Source organism: Chaetodon trifascialis, chromosome 8 (genome assembly GCF_039877785.1).
Source record: "Chaetodon trifascialis isolate fChaTrf1 chromosome 8, fChaTrf1.hap1, whole genome shotgun sequence".
Taxonomy (NCBI): Eukaryota; Metazoa; Chordata; class Actinopteri; order Chaetodontiformes; family Chaetodontidae; genus Chaetodon; species Chaetodon trifascialis.
The window spans coordinates 28,715,251-28,736,112 of NC_092063.1; the positions used below are offsets into that span (position 1 = coordinate 28,715,251).

General features: G+C 43.5%; 1 protein-coding gene and 1 long non-coding RNA gene across 2 annotated transcripts in view; both read left to right on the forward strand.

Annotated features, from left to right (window-relative positions):
* The window catches only part of ephb2a (eph receptor B2a), a 240,101-nt gene that overhangs the window by 181,835 nt on the left and 37,404 nt on the right, over positions 1–20,862 (forward strand). The window lies entirely within an intron of this gene.
* LOC139334688 (uncharacterized) lies at positions 837–1,192 on the forward strand. Its single transcript, XR_011602394.1, has 3 exons — positions 837–857; positions 929–994; positions 1,119–1,192. It is a non-coding gene; the product is annotated as an uncharacterized lncRNA (long non-coding RNA).

Below are 20,862 nucleotides of genomic sequence, written 5' to 3' on the forward strand. Positions count from 1 at the left end.
CCTGATTCGACGAGTCACCATGGCAACGGGGAAGAGAAGGGCTGCGTTTTTTACCCCACTAGAACTGGAAATCTTAATGCACTCATACAGGGAATTTGAACATGTTTTTAGAAAAAAGTGCAACATCGCTGCAGCTGCAAAAGAGAGGGAGGCGGCGTGGGAGAACATTGCTGCTCGGGTCAATGCGTAAGTTTATATGTAGTCCTTTGCAATCACAATAATATTACAGGGGAAAACTGCTTAAATGGTTGCTCATTATTTCATGTAGGTGCAATCCCACAGGGGAGAAGCGCACTTGGCAGCAGCTTAAGATGAAATATAAAAACATTGTTCAAACAGGTAAGACCCCGGCATAATTTAATGGGGGTACCTCATTTTGATCATGTTTTACATTGTAAAGTAAATATTAAGTGGCTGTTGTTTTATCTACAACATGATGCTGTTTTCACACACATAAATGTCTTCTCATCTATATCATATTCTGTTAAATAATCAAGCCTATTTAAACTAACACAGACTTCTGCTCAGCCAACAGAAAGAAGGTAGATGCACCGTAAAACGGGTGGTGGCCCAACACTGCCACCTCTAGCAGAGGCAGAGGAGCTGGCCCTAAACCAGAATTTAGGAAGGTCAGTGGCTGAGGGAATCCCTGGAGGGAGCTCATCTTCAGAGCTCATCCCCCAAGACACAAGTGGATTTATAAAATGTAATATGCCTAGGCCTATTACATTTTATAAATCTATTCATAAAAATATTTATTTCCCTTTCATGTCTTTTTTTTTTCTTTTGTCCCAACAGATTCTGATGGTGCTATTTGCCTGGTCGAGCCCCCTCATGCCACAACAGACCTTGTAACTGTAAGTAGACAATACTCCAAAGATTTTGCCAAATGGTAGTTTAAGTATACTGAAACATATCACTCATCTAGGATGAAGAGCACGAGGAAACTGTGTCTGCTGCCTTTACAGAGGGGGATCCAGAAAGGCCTATAGAGGTAACATCTTGATATGTTACTGATAGTTCTCTTCCCATTTACATTTCTTAACATTCTGGTGGAATATAGAGTGTGACCTTTAGCCTACACTGAAGCATTAACACATTCTCATCCTTTTTCACAGGGCATGGCTGGGCAGCAGCAGGAGAGTCCCTCAACTTCCACTGCACAGATTGACACAGTGAGATGGATGTTCAGTAAACACCGGGGGCTCTATTTTCGAGTCCGCCGCAGGCGCGGCGCAGGCGTGGCGCAAAGTCAGGTCCGCTGCGCCGATGGGGCGTGGCAGCGCAGACTTTGGTATTTTCGTGAGACGCACCATCTCCACCTCCTTCTCATTTCAGTCCCACCCAGCGGCGCAACTCGGAAAGAGGGAGGGGAGAAGGCGTGGAGCGGGTTTGGCACAGCCGAGTCAAATCTTCACCAATCACAGCAGCTCCTCACCTCACCGTCTGGCGAGGCGCATGGCAAGTTTCCAGGAGACTGACGTCACTCATGTCTCCTGACATCCGTTTGTATTACTTTGCACACCCGTTTGGATATACTGTTTATTTTTTCTCAGTATATATACAGTATATTGTTTTATATGATGTTCTATATTTTGTGGTATATTTTGTTTATATATATTTTTTGTTTTTATATTTGCTTTTTTATATATAGTTCTCTCTATTTTCTTTCTTTTCTATTTTTTTTCTAATTCTATTCTTGTAAGGAGCACTGCAACAAAAACAATTTCCCCTCGGGGATAAATAAAGTGGGATAAAATCGCCACTGTCGCCAAGTGCTTGCTCATGGGGGAATTGTTGGTTTCTTTGTAGATAAAAGAGCTTGGTCTGTACCAGCTCTATATGGAAAGTGTCCTGAGACAACTTCTGTTGTGATTTGGCGCTATACAAATAAAATTGAATTGAATTGAATTGAATAAAGGATTTCCGATTCTGATGTCTAAATATGAGGTCCTTAGATGGGAAATCCTCCTCCTCCTCCTCCTCATCCTCCTCAAAGTAATGATGTACTCCATCTTTGTAGATAACGTTAAGCATTACAATGATAACATTTGTATTTGGAATGAAATGACGTGGGTAATAGCGGACAACGATCATCACTTACGTTTTTCCATGTGTCTGTCTCTCTCTGTCTCTCGAGTGCTCTGAGATAGATGCAGTATATATGCTCTGTAGGATGCCACGGCTGTTTCTGGTTAGCACAGCGACGTTAACCGATTAGTTCGCATCCCTGTTTCACCTGTGTACATTTGGTCAGGGTGAGTGACCATTATGCGTGCCAAACGCGCTTGCGATGTCGTCAGATGAGATACTGATCAAAATATATAAATTTAGGTCTGACTGTATGTGCTGACTCAGACAGTTGCATTGAATCGTCGCTGTTGCTAATTATTGATCGCAGTGAGCGTTCGATGACTGACCGAGCACTGCTGAAAACACAGTTAAAACCACGCTGCCGTCTTATTGACGGTTTGATATATGGCGTCATCACGTTTTCAGTGGATAGCCGTTATCACCTAGCAGCCACACATCCAGAGGGGTGTCCCCCTGAAAGACTGTAGGGATGCTAGAATTCGCCAGGATGAACGAGTCATGTGCCGACCCGGGGAAAGTGGCATATATGTTTGTCACCAGGCAATTTGAGTCACAGATCACCAGACATTCCTGTGTCACCTGTGTACATTCAGTCAGGTTGAGTGACCATTACGCGTGCCGAATGCGCTTTCGATGTGGTCAGATGAGATACGGATCAAAATATACAAATTTAGGTCTGACTGTATGTACTGACTCAGATAGTTGCATTGAATTGCGGCTGTTGCTAATAATTGATCGCAGTGAAATGCCAGACACTGTGGAAACCTGACTGTGAGGTGTTGGTGACGTGAGCGCACGACTCCGCCGGTTTACGAAAATCCACTTGCGCCGCCGGCGCACAGAGTTGACCAGGTCTGAGGTGGCGAGCTTTCAGCGCACTTTTACGCCGCCGGCGCAGACCAAAATGGTCGAAAATTCCAATGCGCCGGCTCATTATGCCGACACCTCCCCCCTACTGCGCCACAACGCCCATCCTGGCACACCTCTGTAGGCCTCGGTCTACCAAAATACCAAATGCGCCGTGCGCCTGCCTGCGCCGCTGGAAAATACCACTGCGCCGGTGGCGCAGCCTGAATTATGTTAATTATGTTAACTATTGGAACATAACTAAACTAGCTCTTGTATTTGTAGGAAATATAGAAGACCAAATGAAGTGTGTATTGTGTCTTTATTTGACTGCTGTAGTGGTGGCGGTGGTAATGATGGTGACTCAATCTCTGAAGTGACTATGGCATATGGTGTCTCTGACTGCTCCTGCATAGCTAGCAGGTGGATGGGGTCATCATCAGGGTCTTCAATTTGTAGGGCAGGGTGTTTCCTCTAATAGTGGCAATATTATGAAGAACAACACATGCCACAATAATATCACAGGCCCTCTCAGGGATCACCCTGAGGTGACGTAGGCACTGGAAACGGGCTTTCAGCAGGCCTATGGTCATCTCCACCCGGGCTCTCGTCCTGCAGTGAGCTCGGTTGAAGTTCTGTTGGGGGCCTGGTTCAGGGTCAGGGTAAGGGGTCAGCAGCCTAGGTTGGCATGGTCACCTGTCACCCAGCAGAAGGCCATCAAACTCTCCTGTAATGTGTAGTGGACATATCAGAGTATGTTAAAGGAGGGAGACAAGTGAATTACATTGTGCAAATCTTTAGGCTGCTTACCACGTTGCAGTCTGTTGCTCAGGTTAGACTCGTGATGAATCCTTGAGTCATGAACAGACCCAGGCCACTTGGCCTCCACATTGGAAATTAGGTATGCAGCATCACATATGATCTTGACATTGCAGAGAATGACAGATGTTGAACTATGATGCAGTCTTTAACATTTTGAAACAGTAGTCAATCTACATGAACCTGCACATTTATGCTGTGAATGGACTTCCTATTCACATAATCTGCTTCATTATGTGAGGGAGCCGTGATGGGGATGTGTGTGCCATCTATGCAGCCAATCACACTGGGAAATCCTAAAAGAAATTAAAATTACTAATCCCAGTCTGAGGTTACAGCACAATGTCATTAACAGAATATAGTTTAAAATTCATTTGGATCTCTCCATCATTCACCTGCAATCCTGTGAAACTCCTCCTTGATGACTCTGACAGGTTTATGTCCAGGGAAAACCACAAAGATGGGCAAAAGCCATTTCAGGGCAAGGCACACTTTTCTGACCGCCCTGCATACAGTTGCCTTGCTTAAGTGCTATGCATCTCCAATCATATACAAAAAACTCCCATTTGCAAAGAAACGCAGCACAACACACAATATCTGCTGGGATGTGAGAGGATGACTACGGCTGGTAATGTTGCAGATATAAGGACGGATTAGGTTGTGTGTGTAGATGATGGATTGTGACGTGAAACGGTACCGTTCAAAAAGATTGGAAATGCCAGAACATCTTTGCGCGGTCTGATAACCATCTCCTGACGAATATTCAATTCCCTGTGCAGTAATGCTGCACCTTTATCCACAGGATCGTTCTCAAAAGGACATGCCATGTTAGTGGAAAAAAAGTGGACTTCTAATATAGGCCTACTGACTGATTTTTTTAAATAACAGACGTCAGAACTATGTTATGCCAAAACTCACCTGCTGACTGAATGAATGAGGAACTCAAATACCATGTGTGGCTGATAGAGGGCAGAGGCAGAGACCAAGAGCTTAAGTTACCTCTCTGTGAAACAGGCTAGAGTTACCCCTCTTTCTCTGGTTTGAGTTACCTCCCTTTGTGAAAGGAAAACTCTGAGTTTCCTTCATTTCAGGCTTAATAAACTCAGAGTTTTCACTAAACCTGCTTTGTGAAACGGGCCCCAGGGGTCCAGCTTTGCCTCCAGGTTGATGCTGCTCTTACATGAACAACTAGGCATCACAGTGGGCGACACCATACCACCCACAGACTGAACTAGAAACATAAGAAAATGCTGCAGAAGTTTGTGGATTATGACTTAGACTAAGACTAAGACTTTTACTTTATTGATCCCAGTTTGGGAAATTATTTTGTTGCCGCAGCAGTTTAAACATAGAATATAGTAGGACAAATCTTTATTGTCCACCAGGGGTCGAAATTTGTCTTTGGCTCACCAAACACAGTAATAATAATAATAATAAGAAGAAGAAGAAGAAGAAGAAGATGAAGAAGAAGAAAAAATAAAATACAATAAAATAAAATGTACACAGATAAAATTAGATACATTATAAACATTAACCTACATTAATTGTTGGTTTCTTTGTAGATAAAAGAGCTTGGTCTGTACCAGCTCTATATGGAAAGTGTCCTGAGACAACTTCTGTTGTGATTTGGCGCTATACAAATAAAATTGAATTGAATTGAATTGAATTGAATTAACCATTAAGTATTGAGACCAGTTCATGTCATGGCTGTGGTCTACATCCCATCAGTGACTTTGCAGAGTTATGAATACTAATAGCACTCGGGACAAAGGATTGCTTAAATACATTTTTAGTTCCCAGAGGGACTCTGTAGCACCTCCATAAACATACATATACACATAAACATAAAATATATACAATAACGAAGAACAGGGATGACAATAATACTAAGGAAGAAAAAGAATGTTCTTAAAAAATATAATTAAGCATATAAACATGGAATAACAGCAATTCTTAATTTATAACAAAGTATAGCTAAATATATAGTTATATAATATGTATAATAATATATAATACCGTCCATCCATCAATTTTCTACGCCGCTTATCCCTTTCAGGGTCGTGGGGGGACCAGAGCCTATCTCTGCTGTCAACGGGCGAGAGGCGGGGTACACCCTGGACTGGTCGCCAGCCGATCGCAGGGAATATATAATACATATTAGAAAATATTCTAATAATATACAAATAATGCAATATAACTACGTCTATGAACAAGTGTTAACAGCAGTTCTAAAGAGAGAGAGAGCCAGAGCTATATACTATATAGCAGAAAAAATCTGTGCAAGTTGCAGAAGATAAATAAATGTAAACAATAAAAGTTATGTGCAATATTGCAGTAGTGCAAATAATATGTAACACTGATATTTTGGGGTTTGTGAGGTTGGTAGAGATTAACTATTTAAATTACTGTTGTACAGTGTGATGGCTCATGGCAGGAATGATTTCCTGAAGCAGTCCTTGTGACAGCAGAGCTGGACCATCTACAGGTGCTGGTCATAAAATTAGAATATCATGGAAAAGTTTATTTATTTCAGTAACTCCATTCAAAAAGTGAAACTTGTATATTATATTCATTCATTACACACAGACTGATATATTTCAAATGTTTAGTTCTTTAATTTTGATGATTTTAAACTAACAACTAATGAAAATCCAAATTTCAGTATCTCAGAAAACTAGAATATCACTTAAGACTGATACAAAAATTGGATTTCTTAAAATGTTGTCCAACTGAAAAGTATAAACATGAAAAGTATGAGCATGTACAGTTGGGGCTCCTTTTACCTGAATTACTGCAGCAATGCGGTGTGGCATGGAGTCGATCAGGCTGTGGCACTGCTCAGGTGTTATGAGAGCCCAGGTTGCTTTGATGGTGGCCTTCAGCTCTTCTGCGTTGTTGAGTCTGGCATCTTGCATCTTCCTCTTCACAATACCCCATAGATTTTCTATGGGGTTAAGGTCAGGGGAGTTTGCTGGCCAATCAAGAACAGGGATACCATGGTCCTTAAACCAGGCACTGGTAGCTTTGGCACTGTGAGCAGGTGCCAAGTCCTGTTGAAAAATGAAATCTGCATCTCCATGAAGTTGGTCAGCAGCAGGAAGCATGAAGTGCTCCAAAACTTCCTGATAGACAGCTGCATTGACCTTGGACCTAAGGAAACACAGTGGACCAACACCGGCAGATGACATGGCACTCAAAACCATCACTGACTGTGGAAACTTGACACTCGACCTCAGGCAACATGGATTCTGTGCCTCTTTTCCTCCAGACTCTGGGACCTTGATTACCAAAGGACATGCAAAATTTACTTTCATCCGAGAACATGACTTTGGATCACTCAGCAGCAGTCCAGTCCTTTTTGTCTTTAGCCCAGGTGAGACGCTTCTGACGCTGTCTCTTGTTCAAGAGTGGCTTGACACAAGGAATGCGACAGCTGAAACCCATGTCTTGCATACGTCTGTGAGTGGTGGTTCTTGAAGCACTGACTCCAGCTGCAGTCCACTCTTTGTGAATCTCCCCTGCAGTTTTGAATGGGTTTTGTCTCACTATCCTCTCCAGGGTGCAGTTATCCCTATTGCTTCTACACTTTTTTCTACCACATCTTTTCCTTCCCTTTGCCTTTCTACTAATGTGCTTGGACACAGAGCTCTGTGAACATCCAGCCTCTTTAGCAATGACCTTTTGGGACTTGCCCTCCTTGTGCAAGGTGTCAATGATTGTCTTTTGGACAACTGTCAGGTCAGCAGTCTTCCCCATGATTGTGTAGCTTACAGAACTAGACTGAGAGACCATTTAAAGGCCTTTGCAGGTGTTTTGAGTTAATTAGCTGATTAGAGTGTGGCACCAGATATCTTCAATATTGACCTTTTCCACAATATTCTAATTTTCTGGGATATTCAATTGGGGGTTTTCATTAGTTGTCAGGTATAATCATCAATATTAAAAGAAGTAAATACTTGAAATATGTCGGCCTGTGTGAAATGAATGTATACATTATACAAATTTCACTTTTTGAATGGAATTACTAAAAAAATTAACTTTTCCATGATATTCTAATTTTATGACCAGCACCTGTATTTGAGAAGGAGCTCCACTGTCTGTCTACGAGGTGGTGAAGATGATGTTCAGGGTTACCCATGATGGATAACAGTCTGTCCTCCTCTCCACCACCTCCTCAAAAGTGTCTAATTTGCAGCCAATAATGGAGCCAGCCTTCCTGATCAGTTTGTTCAGTCTGTTGGTGTTGCCGGCTCCAATGCTGCTCCCCCATCACACTGCAGCAAAGAAGAGTGCACTGGCATAAACAGACTGGTAGAAGATCTCCAACATCTTGCTGCACATGTTGAATGATCTGAGCCTCTTCAGGAAATAGACTTTGCTCATCCCCTTCTTGTTAACAGCGTTGATGTTAGTTTTCCAGTTCATTCTTTTGTTGAGGTGCACTCCAAGGTATTTGTAATCCTCTACTACTGCGACATTCTCCCCCAGAGTACACAGTGGCTGTGTGGTCATCCTTTTCCCTCTGAAATCAATCACCATCTCCTTGGTCTTGGCCACGTTAAGCAGCAGGTGATTTCCTCCAGACCATTCCACAAATCGTCCCCCACTGCTCTGTACTCCTGCTCTCGTCCATCCTTTATACACCCCACCACTGTTGAGTCTTCCAAGGACTTGTGCAGGTGGCACAATGAGGAGTTGTGTTGCACTAAACTAGCTTCATCGGCATGTAAATATCTTTATCTTGCAAGCTAAAGCAATTATGTGAGTTCAAGAAATGTATATTATATAAAATGGTTCAATTTTAATGAAATAAATAATGGCTATGCACGTTATTATTGACGTTACCTGTGCAGGGCTCTCAAGTGTGAGATTTGGCAGCGGCAGTGGGGGCTGGGGTGGGGACAGGGGTCTGATCTGATAAATGACACATAAATTGGTACAAATAAAAATATTTATTCAATTCAGCATTTCTTAGTGCAAGTGTGTGTGTAACCCCCGCCCTTCCCCATCCTGCTCAGTGCATTAAAAAAACACAAAAAAGCTGCTGCTCCGGCTCCCAGGCAGGAGACTGCTCTGATCGTTCACTTCAAAGAGCGGCTCTACGAACCGTTTCGTCCGCGACCATCCACTTCTTCTACCTGTTCCACTGTTTTATAAAATAGTGGCGCAACTTGGTGGGCGTTATCCTGGTAATTTCTCTGTGTGAGAAATACAAGATACTGTATGGCGTGTGAGCATGTGAATGGGTTGAAATGCATGTGCCTCATGCCCAATCGGTGAGACTTTAGAGCTTTGCCAGTGAAGTCTCTCCGGGGATGGTGGTGTTGCCCTGCACGTTTGCGTCTGTGGCATGCGCATGCGCAGTTGGAGGAATCGCCGATTGATTACTTTCCCCTGCGACTCGACTGTGACCTCAGTGACGTCATTTCAGCACTTTTCGAGTCGTACCCGTAAACTTGAATTGGTATCCACAGTGAAGACTTCGTAGTCGTAGAAAAATGAGTTGTATTCTCAAGACTTTGCACTCACAGCTTTTTATACTCATATAAAAACACTTGTAACCCGAACCCAATTTCACAGACTCACGTATATGACAGCGGAATTTTGTGTAAAACAACTTTTATGACACACAAATTGTTAACTTTACAAATATGAAATTTAAATTATGGACACGTTTTTTTGACAGCAATCTTACACCATAACCCCAGACATGTTACGCTCGTGGGGAGATTGGAGTATGAGAGATCAATCGCAAGAGTTGGATGAGCAGAAGTAGGAAGTGTGGAGAGCAGCAGTCAGAGGAGATGGCGGCGGCGTCAGCCGGGCATGGATGGGGTAAAAATAATTGGCAGAGTGTGGGTAACCCCAGTCGAGATGAAAATAATTCCCTGCCAGTTGACCACAACTGTTCCATGAATGGATCAGAAGTAGGCAGTTGGGCAGATATGGATGAGGAGGAAGGGGAAGATTGGGAGTTTGAAAGGGGAACGAGTGGATGGAGTAATGGGAAGAATAAAAGAAAGAAGAACGGCAATGATGACAGCTATAGCAGTGAGGAGGGAGGAGCTGAGCATACTGAGAAGGAGAAACCTGAGAATTGTTTTGTCATCATATGATTCAATGAAAAGACACAAGAAAACATGAAGAAGCTTAACCACCTTGTGCTAACAACAATTCTAGCAAATACAATAGGAGAGATTCAGTTTGCAAAGGTCCTGAGTGATGGCAATTTATTGGTAAAATGTGCTAATAAAGAGCAAGTTGAGAAGGCACTCACACTGAAAGTTGGGGAAAAACAAGGTGGCAAGCACAGGGAGGGTGGGAACACAAAATGGTGGTGGATGTAAAGGAGTGATTACAGGGGTGTCACTGAGTGTGACTTTGGAGGAACTTAAGAGGAATATTAAAGGAGGAAAAATAATGAATCCGCAAAGAATGAAGACAACAAAAGAAGGAGTGAAAAAGGATAGTTTAACTGTATTGATTGAGTTTGAAGGAGAGTGTGTGCCTAAGAAAGTTTTCCTGGGTTTTATGAGCTACCCAGTGAGAGCTTATGTTCCAAAACCATTAAGGTGCTTTAACTGTCAAAGGTTTGGACACATAGCCAAGAACTGCAAGGAGATGAGGAGATGTGGGGGAGACCATGAGTATGGAGAGTGTGGAACAGGGGTGCAACCAAAACGTTGTAACTGTGGAGGAGCTCATAACGCGGTATATGGAGGATGTGAGGTTATGAAAAGGGAGAACAATATCCAAAAAGTAAGAGTGGAAAGAAAGATATCATATGCTGAAGCTGTAAGAGTGCCAAGGGGGCAGAATAATCGAACTATTGATCAAGGAGTAATTGGAAGTCGAGAGAGGCAACAAAGAACAAATGACAGGATATATGTGGATAAAAAGGATTTGGTAACATTCATTGCAGGGGTCGTCAACAGTACGGCTGAGGTGAAATCAAAAAGTGAAAAAATCCAGCTGATTGTTAAAGCAGCAGTGCATCATTTGGGATTAGGGACTGACATGGGAAGTGAGGGACAATCTCACTAATAAGTCAAGTCAGGAAACACCATGGGTTGGTTAATACTAATTATGGTAATAATCCTACAGTGGAATGCCAGGAGCTTACTGGCTAATGGCCAGGAATTCAAGCATTTCATTAAAGGGATGGGTGAAAAACCAGATGTAATGTGTGTGCAGGAAACGTGGTTAAAACCAAATCTAGACTTTGTGATACATGGGTATACTGTACAGTGATAAGGAGAGACAGAAACCAAGGGGGAGGAAGAGGTTGTGCTACATTTATCAAACAAGACATTCCATATAGGATACTGGAAAAGGGAGTGGACCAGGAATATGTCGTGGTTATAATTAACTACTATAATCCATGTGAGAGGTTGGTTTTGGATAGCCTATTAAGGATAAAAGGACAAGACAGAAATAAGGTAATTTGGCGTGCAGATTTCAATGCTTACAACACGATGTGGGGAGGGTTACAGACAGACATGAATGGACAGGTCATTGAAGATTTGATGGATGAAAGGGATTTGGTGTGTGAGAACGATGGCAGAGGAACAAGGGTAAACATAACAGTGGGTACTGAATCAGCACTGGATATAACTTTAGTGTCTAACACATTGGCTGGAAGCAGTAACTGGGAAGTTTGGACAGCATCAACAACAGGAAGTGATCATTACCCACTCTTATGCATGGTAGAAGTGAGTAGAAGTGAGAAAAAGTGAGGGAATTGGAAAATGGGTATTTCAAAAAGCAGAGTGGGATGAGTTTCAGAGATTGGGTGAGGAATCAATGAACAGGATAGAAATGCTTGGAGACATTGATGAAATAAATACACAGTTAACCTCAGCAATTGTAAGGGCAGCAGATGGCGCTATACCCAAGAATAAAGGCAAGAGGAACAGGAAGATGGTACCATGGTGGACAGAAGAATGTCATCAGGCTGTAAGAAATAGGAACAGAGCATTCAGACAAGTTAAAAGAACCCATAACGTGCAGAATTTGACTCAGTACAAAAAGGCACAGGCAGTGGTGAGAAGAACAATACATCAAGCTAAGAGGGCTAGATGGAGGAATTTCTGTGATGAGATAGGAAGAACTACACCAGTGGGAGAAGTATGGGGAATGATAAAGAAGATGGGAGGGGACAGAAGGGAATGGGACTATCCGGTCATAACATCTGAGGAGGAGACAGCAGTTTCCAACAGGAAAAAAGCAGAGATCATAGCTAAGGCTTTTGTAAAGGTGCATAGCCCAGAAAATTTGTCAGAGGAAGGGAAACAGAGAAGAAAAAGAACTATGACTCAGTATCCAGGGGTCTTAAACAGGAGGGAAAATACAGCTGGCATGATCGATGAGCCATTTACCTTGGCAGAGATGATGAGGGCTATAAAGAGATCACGACCAACTTCTCCAGGGAAAAATCAGGTGTGTTACAGCATGTTAAAGTATTTGGGGAAAGGAGCATTAGTGAAGTTGCTGCAGCTTTATAACAGAGTGTGGGAGGAGGGAAGGTTACCAGGAGCCTACCCACTAGTTACAGGCCAATAGCATTGACATCAAACATGTGAAAGGTAATGAAAAGGATGATAACGGAAAGGTTGTCATAGGGACTTGGAAAAGAGGGGACTTTGGGCAGTGGTTTCAGGAAAGGCAGGAATACCATGGATTCAGTGGTAAGGTTAGAGTCTGAAATAAGGAAGGCTCAGGCAAATAAAGAATCAGTTGTTGCAGTATTTTTTGATATTGAGAATGACATGAGCCTATGACATGATATGGAAGGACGGGTTGTTGATAAAAATGCACAAGATGGGTGTTGGTGGGAGAGTTTTTAATTGGATGAAGGGTTTTCTATTTGGAAGAAAAATCCAGGTACGCATTGGGTCAGAAATGTCAAGTCAGTATACAGTTGGAAATGGTACACCTCAAGAGAGTGTGATAAGCCCGCTACTCTTTATCATTATGATCAATGATATATTTTCAAAAGTGCCAGCAGATACAGGCAGATCACTTTTGATGCCTTGTGGAAAAGAGGAAGGAACATGGAGCACACAATAAGGAAAGTTCAAGGTGCAATTGATGAAGTGATGGAGCAGGGGTATGATTGGGGGTGCAGGTTCTCAGTGGAAAAAACACAAACAGTATTTTTCGCCAGGAATAGAATTGAGGGAGGGATGAAGTTGAAGATGTATTGGTAAACTTTAGAAAGGGTTGGAACATTTAAATTTCTGGGAGTTCTTTTTGATTCATGGCTAACATGGGCAGATCATATCAGGAGAATTGAAGAGAAATGCAAAAAGGTAATAAATGTTATGAGATGTATGACTGGAAGGGAATGGGGTGCAAGCTGTTCAGCACTGAAGAGGCTATATGTAGCACTGATAAGGTCTGTGATTGATTATGGCAGTGTGGCTTATGGGTCAGCAGCTAAGTCTCTCTTAAACAAATTAGATGTGATTCAAGCACAGGCTCTGAGAGTGTGTAGTGGGGCAATAAAGACTTCACCAGTTCCTGCCCTACAGGTAGAACTGGGTGAAATGCCTCTAGAAATCAGAAGAAGGCAATTGATAACGAAGTACTGGGCTAATTTGCAGGGGCACAATGATTTTCATCCCACGAAGGGAGTCTTGAAGGAGTGCTGGGAGGATGGGAGGAGCCAGAGACAAAACTTTGCTAGAGAAGCGAATAATATCGCAAAAGAATTTGGAGTATTCAATCTGAATGTAAGTCCAACAGTAGTTTATCCAGAAGTGGCTCCATGGATGCTTGTGTGGCCTGAGGTTGACTGGTGTTAGAAGCTAAAAGGAAGGAAAAAGGTACGGGTGACTTGGTGAGTGCATTTAGATGTCATGTAATGACAGAGTATAGTGATTTTACACATATATACACAGATGGTGCTAAACAACCTGAGACAGGAGTGACAGGATTTGGGGTGGCAGTACCAGCAAGGAGTGTACCAAGTTAGGACTGTACACAGTGGAAATGGTGGCAGTGCTGGTTGTGCTACGTTGGGTGGAGAAAGCTGGTCTGAATAAAGCATTGGTATGTTCAGATTCATCTTCAGTGCTAGCAAGCTTAAGGTCATTCCATTCAACCAGCCATCAAGACATACTGTATTCAGTCCTTCAGTCAGTTACAAGAATAGTTCATCAGGGAGGTCAGGTAAAGTTTCTGTGGGTTCCAGCGCATGTAGGTGTAGCAGGGCGAGATGCTCAGCCCCGCCTCTAATGTGTGGGTGTGTCCCTTGCTCTTATTTCTGCTCCTAACCAATCACCGTATGAGGGCACTCTATATGAGGGGACTGGGTTTATCCGGTCTCCCTCTTGCTCTTTGGCTCCGAGACCGCCCACTTCCTGGTCGCCTCGCTCCCTTTCTCCGCTGCCACCGGTGCAGGTAATTTAGCAATAGTGTCCTGTACTCGTGTGTGAATTGGGCTGTTGCCTCACGACCTTTGCTCCTTGTAGCGTCCCGCATGGCCATCTTGGGCTGAAGTTGCCGGGCTGCCCTCTTCCCACTGCTGCACATTACGAGCGTCCTGCTCCTGCTCAGGTGGTTGAACGCCACCCGATTGGTAGGTTAGCCAGATGGCTATTGTGGTCATGCGTACTCTCAGCCATTAGTGAATTGTTAACCTGGTTGATTTGGCACAGGTCCGGTGGAGTAGAGGCAGTGCCAGGGACCGCCGCTGCTTTGCCTGACGCTGCTTTGCCTGACGCTGCTTTGCCTGACGCTGCTTTGCCTGACGCCGTTTTGCCTGACGCTGCTTCGCCTGACGCTGTTTTGCCTGATGCCGCTTTGCCTGACGCTGCTTTGCCTAACGCTGCTTCGTCTGACACTGCTTTGTTTAAGGCTACGTTCCCACCAAACGCCTCAAATCGCGCCTCAAATGAAATCGCGTCGCGCCAGACGCTCCAGTTTTGATGCTGGTACAAAAACCCCTTGCGGTGTTATCGCGTCGCGCGACAAGCCCGCTCAACAACAACATTTCTTCCGCCATTTCATTCTCTCGTCGACCACGTCCATACGTCAGCACGTCGATGACGATCTCAACGCTGATAGGCTGTCGCGGCGCGTCTTCACGCGAATGTGCCGCAAAAGTTCAATAATTTCAACTCGAGCGATGAAGCGATGGCGCGATGGGGCGACGCGATGAGAGTGATTTTCGCGGCCAACGTGTCCATCACGCCGCGCAATCGCGGCCATCGCGTCGCCCGGCAAAATGACGCTTCACATCGCGTCTTTGCATTGACTTTGTATGTAATCTTGCGGCGCGATCTTGTTTCATCGCGTTTGGTGGGAACGTAGCCTTACGCAGCTCGGTTTCATGTAGCGTAATTTTATGCTGCGTCGTCTTGCACCACTCCTGCTTCACGGCGACTAATATATACTACTGGGTTTAGGCGGCTTGGTTTTAGGTGTGTGTGTGTGTGTGTGTGTGTGTGTGTGTGTGTGTGGGTGTGTGTGTGTGTGTACGGCGGGGTTCGCCCTCACTTTATTTTATCGGTATTGTTGATTTTGCTTGATTTGCTTGGTTGTGTGTCCCTTTTCTTTAGATTCATACCATTATATTGTGTTTATTTATTTTTGTTTTGTGCTGGTTGGGCTATTTTATTCTTGGCTTCTGTGGATTCTGGGTTTTTTTGTGATTAATTTGAGTTGATGTATTTTGATTTATCTCATTAATCTACTTGTTTCTTTTTGGTTATTTCATTAGGGGCTTCTGTGTATGATTTTGGGTGAGGGCAACCCTGGTAATTTTAGTTCCGCTTTTCCTCCACAGTTGCTGAGGGCCGACGGTGGTGGTCCTGGTGCCCTGGGTGGTGGCTTCCCTTTTTTTTTTTTTTTTGGTGTGTTGTGCGTCCCCTGGCCTGATTTTCCCCTCACTAAAGAGTGCGTGTGTGTGTGGCTGTCACGTGTGACTGGGGTGACCCTAATTTTTGCTGGAGTCCTTACACCCTGGTGGACCCATTTCCCTGCTGGTAAGCCTCAGCACTGGGGGATCCCCTTGCCCCCTACACCCCTGTGTGCAGGTTGTGTGTTATTGTTGTTTTTTTTTAATACGTTGTAATAAAGTATTAATTTTATGACCACAGCACGTCTCTTGCCTCACAGTAGAGCGAACCTGAGTGCCTTGAATTGGGGTTTGGGGTTCTAACTATTTCCTTGGGCGAAACTCCCAAGGTGGCGTTGTCCGGCTTGTCCTGGTTGGAGTTATCAGTAGACTGCTCTCACTCAGCAACCATTTACTGCTTCCCGCCGCTCGTGCCGCCACATAGGGGTGAGGGGGAATGAGAGGGCAGATGAGTTGGCTAAGAGAGCTTTAATGAAAGGAAATGTAGATATGCAGCTCAGTATCAGCAAAGCAGAATTTCAAAGTGTAGTCTGGGAAAAGACCAAAGTAATGTGGCAAGAAAGGTGGGATGGAGAGGAGAAAGGGAGGCATCTTTATCAAATTCAAAAGAGTGTTAGAGGTGGGAGGATGAGCAGTGGATACAGGAGAAAGGAGATTGTGTTGACAAGGTTAAGGTTGGGGCATAGTGCACTAAATAAAACATTGAAACTGTTAGGGAAGCACCAGACGGGTTTGTGTGAGGGATGTCAGGAGGAGGAGGAATCAGTGGAGCATGTAGTTCTGAGGTGTGGGAGGTATGAGGTGGAGAGAGAGGAGATCATGAATAGTATGAAGGACTTACAGTAGGGATACAGGAATTTACATTGAAAGGATTGCTAAGTATGGGAGAGAGGACACAGATTAGGGCACTGATAGAATTCTCAAGGGGGACAGAGGTTTATGATAGAATTTGATGGTTAAGCAGGGGTGAAAGAATAGGGGGTTGTAGATGACATGGGTATGGAGAGTTTAAAGTAAGGGAAGAAAAACAAGAAGAAGATTTTTACAAGCACACTTTAATCACATTCACAACATCAATTTACACATATGTCATTAGGAAAAAGTGCTTAAATTATAAAAATCATTAATAAATTTAAAAAAGATATGTCCAGGAAACATTCAACCGACCAGAAAACTTTCAAATTTGAGTTGATCTCCAACTACAGTGCATAGGATGTTGTTGTAACACCAGATGTTTTTAAAACTTTCTGCATTTTTTGTCATTTTATAAAAACAGAATTCTAGTCTTAGTCGACATCTGACATTACAGCAGAAAACAGAGGCTGCCTCTTGACCTGGTTTATCCTCCAGTTTATTCTTCCTGGTGACATGGATGGCTAGTTTAGCTTCACCAGAAATAAAGTTTAAAAGCTGCCACTTTTTAAAATTTGTTTTCTTATATCCTGTACCATAAATAAAACTTCTCATGCTAAACATTTCGCTGAACAGATTATAAACATTCGTTAAAAGAATGAAGAGCACTGTAAGTCTCTTACACTCAGTAAAAACATGAAAACCTGTCTCATGAAGGAGACAGAAGGGTCACTGGTCTGACACAGCAGGGTTGATCACAGAGATAAAAGCTGTGGAGGCGATGGCACCATGTAAAATCCTCCACTGGAGGTCGGCTGTTCTTTTCTTCAGGGGAGGTTTGTACAAAACCCTCCACTGTGGGCCCAGTCCATCTCCCCTCAGCTTGCTGCTCCATGCAGTGGGCGCTTTGTCACACAGTCCTCTCTTGTTTAAAACTTTTACAAAGTTTCTGTACAGTGCTTTCTTGTTTGCTGTGTGCAGGCTCAGTTTTTCACAGTCTTTGAGGAGAGGTCCTGTTAGGCTTGTAGCCGCCAAGTAATAGGACCCAGAGATGCAGAAACCAGAGGCAGGGATTGTGTAAAACCAAGAATAATTTATTAACAAAATGAAGAACAAAAAACACGCTCAATGAGCGGATGAACAAACAAACAAAAGGCGCACTCAAATGGAGTGGAAAACGAAGCGAACAAAAGACGCACTCAAACGGAGTGGATGAACAGAAGGAGCACCGATGGAGCGGGTTTGACACGAGGCACGCGTGGAAGCGGCAGGCAGACACTGAAACAAAGAAAAACACAGCACAATCAAAGGCTGGAAAAAACGAAGGACCAAAAACAATGACTTTTCTTAACAAGGAGAGGAAGACAAAGAGACTCGTACTTACGGACCAACAACCAGACAGCGACATGGAATGAGGAATAATCTGGCAACGAGGAGAAGCAGGTCCATGTCTTTTATACTCTCCCTGATGAAGGCAGAGTGAATGCAGGTGAGTCATTGTGGGAGGAGCTGGCAGCAGGTGAGGGGCTGCCCGGCCACGACTCCAGGGCTACAGACAGACAGACACACAGGGAAAAAGGGAGAGGAGACACAATGGGAGAGACAGGAAGGCAGGATCATAACAGTACCCCCCCCAAAGGTCGCCTCTCGGTGGTCTAGCAGGTCGATCTGGGTGTGTACGATGGAAGTCATCGATGAGGGATTGGTCTAGAATAAAAGACCGGGGTACCCAGGAGCGTTCTTCCGGCCCGTAACCCTCCCAGTCAGCAAGGTACTGGAACCCCCTGCCACGACGTCTTACGTCCACCAGGCAGCGGACAGCGAAGACAGATCCCCGTCGAGAAGTTGGGGGGGGGGGCTCAGCCGGTGGGCACAAAGGGCTAGAGGAGACCGGCTTAAGCTGAGAGACGTGGAAGGTGGGATGAATCTTCATGGAATCAGGGAGCTTCAGGGTGACGGCTTGAGGGTTGATGACCTTGATTATGGGGAATGGACCGATGAACCTGGGGGACATCTTCCGGGATTCAGTCTTAAGTGGGATATTCTTAGTGGAGAGCCAAACTGACTGACCTGGCTTGTATGTAGGAGCTGGGGTCCTGTGGCGGTCTGCAGCGCGCTGTTTCACCTCCTGATTGCGCTCGAGGGCTCTGGTGGCCATCTGCCACGGAAGGAACAGCAATCTCGGCCTCCTGTGCAGAAAAGAGAGGTGGCTGATAGCCCAGGCAGACCTCAAAAGGGGAGAGACCGCTGGCCAAAGAGGTGAAGATAAAAACGTAACATCCTGTTTGAATGTTAGGGCACTGGCGCAAGGGAGAGAAGGAGAACTGTTTAGTTAAAAGAGCTGTTTAAAATGAAGTCAAAAAATGGTTAAGAGAGGGACCTCCCTGGAGAAAAACCTTTAAGAGACAAAAAAAAGTTAAAAAAGTAAGATAAAAAGCATAAGAAGGTGATAAGAATAGGGTGAGACCATTATATGAATTCTAACAGGTGGTCCACGGCACAGGTAGGGCAGTAAGAATATCGTGTGAATTAATTAAAAGAATGTTTTTCCTCTGGATTTCTGGTCTGCTTCACAATGTTTCACAATATTTTATTGCCCAAAGTTCAGGTAAGAGACTGTTAAAATGACTACTTGTTGTTAGTAAAATATAAATATGAATAATTTAATTCATTGTAACTAAAATCATAAAATACTGGATTGCTTAATGAGATAGACGCAATAATAAGACACATTTACATAGAATTATACAAACACACACACACACACACACAAATATATATATATATATATATATATATATATATATATATATATATATATATATATATATATATATATATATATATATATATATATATATATTGAGAATAAGCAAAAAAGCATGCATAAATATTAAATTGTAAAATGTAAGGTGTAAAAGGAATGTTAAAAGTACTGTAGGAGGAAGTGCTAGTGTTAAAACTAAGTGCAATTTTAAAACAAACACAACTGTGAGTTATAAAAGCGCTTCATGATTCAACCAATCCAGCATATGTGTATATAAACATCATAAAACGTGCAACATAAATATATAAATAAATTGAATAATATAAAATTCATAACACACAGCAGTCATAAAAACTCTTCATTTCCTTAAACAAACAAGAAAAAGAAGGGGACAAGAACAGAAAAGAGGTCAACATTTAGTTAAAAGGCAGAGATAGATGGATCATTTCAGAATCTTTCGTTTAGTCCTGTCGGCTGAATTGTATTTAATTGGTGGATCCATCTTCTCTCCGCTGCCCGTTGCTGTGTCGTAGACCACCTCTGATTACTTTCCAGGCCCAAGCTTTGAAGATTATGGGGTCCATGGAGCTTAAAATGGTTGTATAAGGTGTTTGTGCCGTTCCCACTGTTCATTTTAAAGATGTGTTCAATTCGTAAAATTAGTTGTGGGTTTTAAGGCTGCCACAAATTACAACCAGTTTTTGAATACAGATTAAAAATGTGTGGGAGACGGACAAATGAAATTTCTGAGCATCGAAGCGCCTCCTCGTGCCTGGTGCCTCTATTGAGGTTTGTGTGCACCAGGATGTCTTTTAAATTTTTGTTTTTACGGTAGGCGGAGATCATGCGGCATCCCCTCAGCGAGTCTCCCCCTGGAGAGATCCAATAAATTTCAGTGTGTTCTCCGAATAGGTTACCACCAGGGGGACGAGGGACTCGGAGGGAAGAGTTGTGATGTTTTGATCCTTTTTGTTGTCGTTAAAAATGCCGCCGACCTCCGCCTTGATGCTACGGAGGAAGCGCTTCGAGTAACCCTGAGGCCAGGCGCACTGAAGAGGGTGCAGGTGGCCTCCTCCACATGCTCCGGGAAGGTGCATATCCTGTGGAAGCGGATCAGCTGGGATTTAATCAGACCTCTGTACGTGTGCCTGGGATGATAACTAGATTTATGGAGGAGAGCATGATGGTCTGTGTCTTTGAAAAAAACTTTTGTAGCCAATAGTTTGTTCTGGTCGCTGGAGCTGCGGAAGAAAACCCTGGTGTCCAAAAACTCCACTGTATCAGATTGTAGGTTTTGTTTAAGTTTTATTTTGGGATGGTGTGTATTGAGTGTATTGACGAAAAGAAGAAACTCTTGCTCTGCGCCCCCCCAGAGGCCAAAGATGTCGTCCAGGTACCAGAGATATAGAAGGGGTTTTGTGGGTGATATTTTAATTGCTGCTTCTTCCCAACGGGCCAGATAAATGTCCGCATACGCTGGTGAATATTTACGGCCCATTGCGCAACCGCACAGCTGGAGATAGTGCTTATTGTTAAACTGAAAGTCGTTGCGGGTGAGAGTGATTTTGAGTAACTGTAAGATTTCCCCATCTGGTCTGGCTGGGTCTGGGTATTTATTAAA